We start from the raw sequence: 7,050 nt of genomic DNA on the forward strand, positions 1-7,050 counted from the left end.
AAATTTGACGAAACATTTAATGAACCATTACAGATGGTCTAACACAACGTGAGTTTAAGGAGATTTTTGGAATGTTTTAAATAAGTATATTTTTTGACTTTTTATATAAAAAAAAAATATGTACAAAAGTAGAGAAAGTAAGTAAAAAAAATAAAGAGAAGATATTAATAGATATTAATTGATTTGATCTAAATAAATATATATATATACAAAAAAATTCACTTTTACGGCTACTTCCGCAGAAAAATGATCGGTCGGTTGACGTTGTTTCTTCAAAAAGCTGCTCTTCTTCTTACAGCTACTTCCTCTTCATTTACTAGAGTCAAGGTTCCTTTTCTTGCATATATGAGTGCTCGCTAGCATTCCTCAATGTTATAAGGTTTTTTTTTTTTTTTTTTTTTTTTTTTTTTTTTTTTTTCTTTTAATCTCTTTTGACTTAGTGAGAGGGTAATTTTTGGTAAAAATTGGGCCGAACTATGTGATGGGCTTCGTGGCCCAAAGCACCAAGGCCTGGGTGAAAAGGCCGCAAGGGTATTCCGACCCAGGAGAGATAAAAGGCACTCCGACCAAAGCTGTTAGAGTTACTCCGGTCAAGAACGATAGATTTATTCCGGTTCTGAGGAGATGTTGACTCACTCCGGCCCAAGGAGGTGAGATTACTTCGGCCCAAGGAAGAGTAAAACTACTCCGGTCTGGAGGCAACTCACAGTTAGGCCGGTCTCAGTTAGTCCAGTCGCAGTATGTTCTGGGAAGGCCGGTTTCGGAATTAAACCTGTCGTGACATACAATGGTTAGGACGGTCAGAACTTGTTACTTGGAAGTTTGATCTAAGCACATCAAGGTTGAACAGGGCAGCCGAAGTAAGGAGTTGGCGCAGAAGACCGAGCTAAGGATAGTTCGGCCCTCTGTGGCTCGGTATAGCCAATTTTACTTCGGTCAAATGGAAGTTCGGCCATAAAGAAAACCATCCTACTTGGTTTAAGCAGTGGGGGAGGGTGTAAAAGGATAAGCATTATCCTTAGGAGAATGAATCCTAGGAGGACTCTGCATGGAGAAATACAAGTCCTACTAGGATTGTGCCACGGGAAGCTTATAAAAGCTCACAAGCATCACCTTGGAGGAGGTAATTGAACACAATCTTTCTGAGAACTTAGAGTTTTGTCTATTTGTCAAGTTTTCTAACTTAGGCATCGGAGAGGTTTCCGGCACACACCCGCCGGCTAGCTCACGTTTGTATTTTCAGGTGACAAAGCGACGTCGTACGGAGGAGCGTGGACTTGGTCAACAGGATTATACGAGGAGAATTATTTCCTCCCCGTACACTTAGAATTTTATATAAATTCCTTTTAATTTTTTTCGTAATTTTTGTTCTTTTGGAATTTAATTGAGGTTTGACAAAAGTGTTTTGATTTGGCTTTTGAGATTATTAAGGCCTCTTTTGGCTAATAGATTAAAAGTCACTTTCTGATTTTTAATTTATTTTAACTCAAATTACTTCTTTATTTTTTTTTAAAAAAGTCAAAAAAAATTAAAATATTAACTTTTAACCTAATCCTCAAAACAATCTTAAATCTTGTGTAATTATAATGTGAGATAGAGATAGGTATTGATATTTGTTAGGAACACAAAAATATATAAGAAAATAAATTATAATTTAGATTTAATTCTTATATGATCAGATTAATACTTAAAAAAATCTGCATCATAGATTTTTTATTTTATTTTTATTTTTATTTTTTATAAATATTTTTGGTGTATCAGTTCTTTCTCCTTTAACATTAATATATTGTGTGGTAGAATGAATTGAGTTACTAAGAATATGCGATTACAACAAAAGAATATAATTTCATTTCCAATTTTTTACTACGAGGGTGGGTCAAAGAAATCTAAAAAAAATGATCAAACTATTATTTTATTTTTTTGAAAAGAGGGGCACTTAAGTGTCATATAACATAACAAGTGTTTAAGAGTCTTTCTAACAAATGTTCTTAGTACACGAGTAAATGATAAATTTTTTAAATAATATAAGATATTTTTTACTAAATTCAATGTATTTTTACTGACATTAACACACTTTTTAACATTTCTATATATTTTTAAAACACTTTATACATATTTACTAATATTAAATAGTACATAAAGCGTACTTGTTAGCATTTACCTATTAATGTTTGGTATATGCTGATTTAATAACTTAAAGTTATAAGGGGATTAATTTCGGTAATTAATTTTTTTTTAAGAATCCACTCACGCGAGGGAGGTCGGTTTGTGTGTGCTCCATGCTAATGCGGATCCTAAGATGAATGTCATCACCATAAAGTTGGAGCAAGAATACTTAAATTATTACTCTTAAAAATTATTCTTAATAATATATTTGACAAGTATTAAATTTTAATTTGTTAAATATTTCATCATATGGGGTTTGATTTCAATGCCACATCATTAAAAGTGATTTAAGAATGATAAATTAGGAAGATGTAGTATTGTTCAATGAAAAATTAGTGATAGTTCCTTCATTAACTCTATTTAACAGTTTTAAGTCCTACCAAAAAAATGTTTTGTAGTTAGTTCTTGAGTTTTTAGGTTATGAAAGAACAGATCCACTTTTAGTGTTTCTTTTATTTATTTAACCTAATTTACCCTCATTCTTTGAGCATGGAAGATTCAATCTACAAGCAAAACATGGTGATAATTCAAAATTTTATAAACTACTATGATATCAGCCTACATTTCAGTATCATGAGAACATATTTTTTTTGATCGGCAAAAGTTAGTTGTTAGATTAACATCTATAGGAGTTAATCTACTCACCCTTTACAAAGTATCGAGTACTTATCCTCTTAATTTAACCATTTTAAAGAAAATTGAACCCATAACATTTTCCTACAGACTAAGCCCTCAGAAAATTTATAATGACCAACTACACTAAGCATAGTTGGTTTCATGAGAGCATAAACTAATATCTTGAGCACAACAATGGTACAGAGCCATTATGTCATCATATGTCGGTAAGCCAGGCAACTAATTGTCGTCTTTATAATATTGATAGCAAGTTGAGTTGCTCTAATATAAATACCGAGGTCTCCAATTTTCTTGGTACTACATTTTCTCTAAATTTCAGTTATTAGTTACTGTATTTGGCACAAAAATGCCAACTGCGACTCCATTCACAATAGTCACGGAGCTAATCAACATGTCCGGTGTCGAGATGGAGATTCGAGAGAAACGGAGCCAATCGCCGGAGGGATGCTATGGCGAGATCATCACGCTCGACCCCTACGAACGAAGAGAAATAAGTGCGAGAAAGTTTCAGCAAACATGTTCCGATTCATTGAGATCTTCTCTTCTCAAAATATTCGTCGGCAACCACGACACCAACCTTGTATTGAAGCCGTATCACTTCATCGATTACTCGAGGATCGAATTCAGGAGGGGGACTGATCAGAATGCAGAGCAAATCTTTATTAGAGGGGTTAGGGACACATCCTCTTTCTTGTATAGGTTCAAGCTGAGTCTCTTTCCCTACCAATCTCTTTCTCTTTAAAAGATGGTTATTTGTTTTTGTTTTTGTTTTTGTTTTTGTTTTTGACTATGCTTTGCCCTTGTTTTGATCTCGTCTCAGGGGCTTGCGTTTTCTTGTGGGGAGGAACAACTTCGATGGTGAGCCAGAACCCATCACTTGAGAGCCGGAACCTGATCGATCACCATCAGGTACCCATTTTTTTGAACTTTTCTTTGTCTATATGTGTGCATTTAGTTTAATTTATGTTTAGTTTTATAAACTCTCGTTTAATGTCAAGAAAAAAATAAAAATCTCTCTTCCAATTTTAGTTTTCCTTGGGAATATTAGGTGAGAAAATATTTTTTACTTTTTGTTTGGAAGGGTAAGATTATCTCCAACCCTTTCCTAATTTTTTGATCTAATTTGATTCAAAATTTAAGTAAAAAGTTTGATTTGAAATGAATTGCTTCAATCATTTCATCAAATTTTTATCAAAATCTTTTTAAATATTTTTTTGTATCCCAAATTTCACATTTCATCAATTTTAATAAAAAAAAATTATTTCCAATTCTTCTTTTTAAAAAATTCAAATTTGATGAGTTTTCAATTTGATTAAAAAAAAAAAAAGGGCTCTCCCTTGATTTGATGAACATTTAATAAAATATAAAGATGATTTTTGAACATTTTTTCATCAAATTTAAATTTGATGAAATATAAAAATGAGGTATGCTTTATGAACATATCCATCACACTAAGCGTATAATGTTTGTTAGCTAAAATTCCTAATATTTTTATTATTTTTTTCTTAATTCCAACACACTAAGCTTGTAATTAAGCATTTTGTCTTAAGCCAAATTCATTAGCCAAATTAGTTAGCTTTCAAAGCCTTGGAAAAATATCTTTGACTCTTATGATTTTTTTTTCCCTTCATCTTTATTGCTAATTATTGTTGATATAGCATTTCATAAAATAAATAATGTTTGAATAAATAACTAAAATAAATAGCAGTGTTGGAGGATAAATTTGAATTAATAGATAGACAAAATAAAATGTATATTTTAGCGTTGAAGACACTTTAATTTTTATTTGTTTATTTAGTTTTTCATCAAAATATCATTTTTTTTTAAAAAAATTGTTGAATGATTTGATTCATTCTTGATTTAATGAAAAAAATTCTTTCTTCCTTAATTTAATTCAAATTTGATAAAATGATTGAAGCATATTTTTAGACATTTTTTCATAAAATTAAAAAAATAAAATGATGAAAAATTGGAGAAGCTCTATAAAAGTAAAGTAAAATAAAGATATATATGAATGGTGATTTGTTTTGTTTTTTTTAATAAAGAAAGTCAACGATACATTCTTATCCTTTTTTTTCGTTAGGTAGGGGTGAAGAACTTCGGTTGATTTGATTTTGGGAAAAAAAATTAGTATTAATTGACTATATATGATTTTATAAAATTTTAAACTAAATTAGTTATAAAAATTATAAAATCAAATCATACCCAACCATTCAGAGTCGATTCAATTATGACAGTTTTTTTTTTTTAATTTTAAACCTACCATCAAGAAACCATTCAGAGACTCGATTCAATCATGACATTTTTGTAGAAAAATTAGACCTACAATCAAGAAACCATAGTTCAATATTGTTTAACAATTAACAACTAGCAAAAGATCTATCGTTTAGTTCAACAATTAACAACTAGCTAAAAATAATATTGTCGAACAATTAATTACTAAACTGTCATGCCAATAAAAATTACAAAACTAAAATTGCAGCAAGGCTAAATCAGATTTGCATCAACACTATAAGATAAAATGGGTAAATTGCACTGACCTCTCCTAAAGTTTAAAGAAAATATAGCAAGTTTCACAATATTAACATAATTATAGTAAACTCCCTTAAAGTCTTAATTTATATAAAATATTTAGATATATTTTCATCAATAAGTCGCTAGTCAAATGGATAAAAAGTGATGTTGCAATCTCTTTTATACTAAAATGTGTATTTTTTTCATATTTATCTTGTATCTTCATAGCATCTGCATTAATTTTGGTCTATATAGTCTTACTAAAAAGGAAATTGGTATTATTTATATTAAAACTATGAGACATGTTGTATTTTTTTTAAATCTTAGGGGAGATTAATATAATTTACTCAAATAAAATTTTAGTAAATAAGCCTATTGTAACATAATCAGCCCATTTCAACGAACTTTAATTAGGGCTAGTTTGAGAATTAATTTTTTTAGCAACTTCTAGACTTTTTACCAAAAAAAAAAAAAAAAAAAAGTCAGTGATGTGACAATTTTTTATTTTGATTAAAACAACTTATTGATAATTGAGACCTTCGTTAATAGGTCCATTGCACTTCGGAGTTCATGACTACAAATTAAAAAAACTGAATGTGATTAATTATGTTTAAAGGTCTTGTTAACAAGTGTTTTTAGCACACAAGTAAATGATAAAAAAAATTTGAGGAATACAAGACACTTTTCATTAAATTCAATGCATTTTTACTGACATTAATACACATTTTAATATTTTTATATATTTTCAAAACATTTTATACACACTTATTAACATTAAACAATGTATAAAGGGCTTTAGTTAGCGTTTCCCAATTAGTACTTGGTATATGCTGATTTAATAGCTTAAAGCTATAAGGGAATTAATTATAGTGAATGCGATTGCAGATTAAATAAAATAATAATAATAATAATAATAATAATAATAATAATAATAATAATGTTACTGATTGAGAAGGGTAGTTTTATTTTTATTTTTGATTTAGTGTCATTGCAGATGGCTGGGACAGAGGAAGCCATGGAAAGGTGTGATTTACCAAATGCGTTTTTGTTTGACAATACTAGTGTTCAATGGTGGTGATGTCTGTAATGGCTGCAACTAGTTTTCTTTGGTTGGGCGAGTTATAGGACGCATATATGGCACCCCTTAAAATAAATTAGTGGTGGTATGTCCATTCGATAGGTGTGATATTAAATGTATAAAATATGAATTTTGATTTTGATTTAAAAATGTATATATTGTGTATTGTTGTAGCAGTAAAAAATGTTTTTCTCAAATCTAATGTTACGAGTTAAAGCCCCATTTATTTTATTATATTGCTTTTTGTTTTAAATAACCATTATAGGAGTATTTTGAAAAAAACTCAGAATATGAGACATATTTGTGCTTACATCATGAGAAGCCTTTACATATTAATAGTAATAAAAATAATAGTGAGCGTGTGCTCACCTGATGAAAGTGTTGTTAAATTTGTAAAATATATATGTTGCGGGGTGATGAAATGATAAATATGTTGTTTTTGTTACCTAAAGCAATGAGTTAAAGTCTCATTCACTTCATTATATAATTTTTTGTTTGAAAAAACTATTGTTGGGATATTTTAAGAAAATAAAAAAAATATAATAGAAATTTGAGTCAATACCATTAGAAGCCGCACATATATATAGATAGATAGAAGATAGATATAGATAATTGCACATTTCTCAACTTTCTACTTAATTAAATAAATAAATTCC

At 29.4% G+C, this 7,050-nt stretch overlaps 1 long non-coding RNA gene across 1 annotated transcript; it reads left to right on the top strand.

The window, feature by feature from the left end:
• The first annotated feature begins 2,482 nt into the window (after window positions 1–2,482).
• On the top strand, window positions 2,483–6,596 carry LOC145806020 (uncharacterized). Its single transcript, XR_014348419.1, has 3 exons — window positions 2,483–3,507; window positions 3,623–3,711; window positions 6,300–6,596. It is a non-coding gene; the product is annotated as an uncharacterized LOC145806020 (long non-coding RNA).
• Window positions 6,597–7,050: the final 454 nt, after the last annotated feature.

This window comes from Camellia sinensis, chromosome 13, assembly GCF_055761805.1.
Source record: "Camellia sinensis isolate YWXY chromosome 13, ASM5576180v1, whole genome shotgun sequence".
Taxonomy (NCBI): Eukaryota; Viridiplantae; Streptophyta; class Magnoliopsida; order Ericales; family Theaceae; genus Camellia; species Camellia sinensis.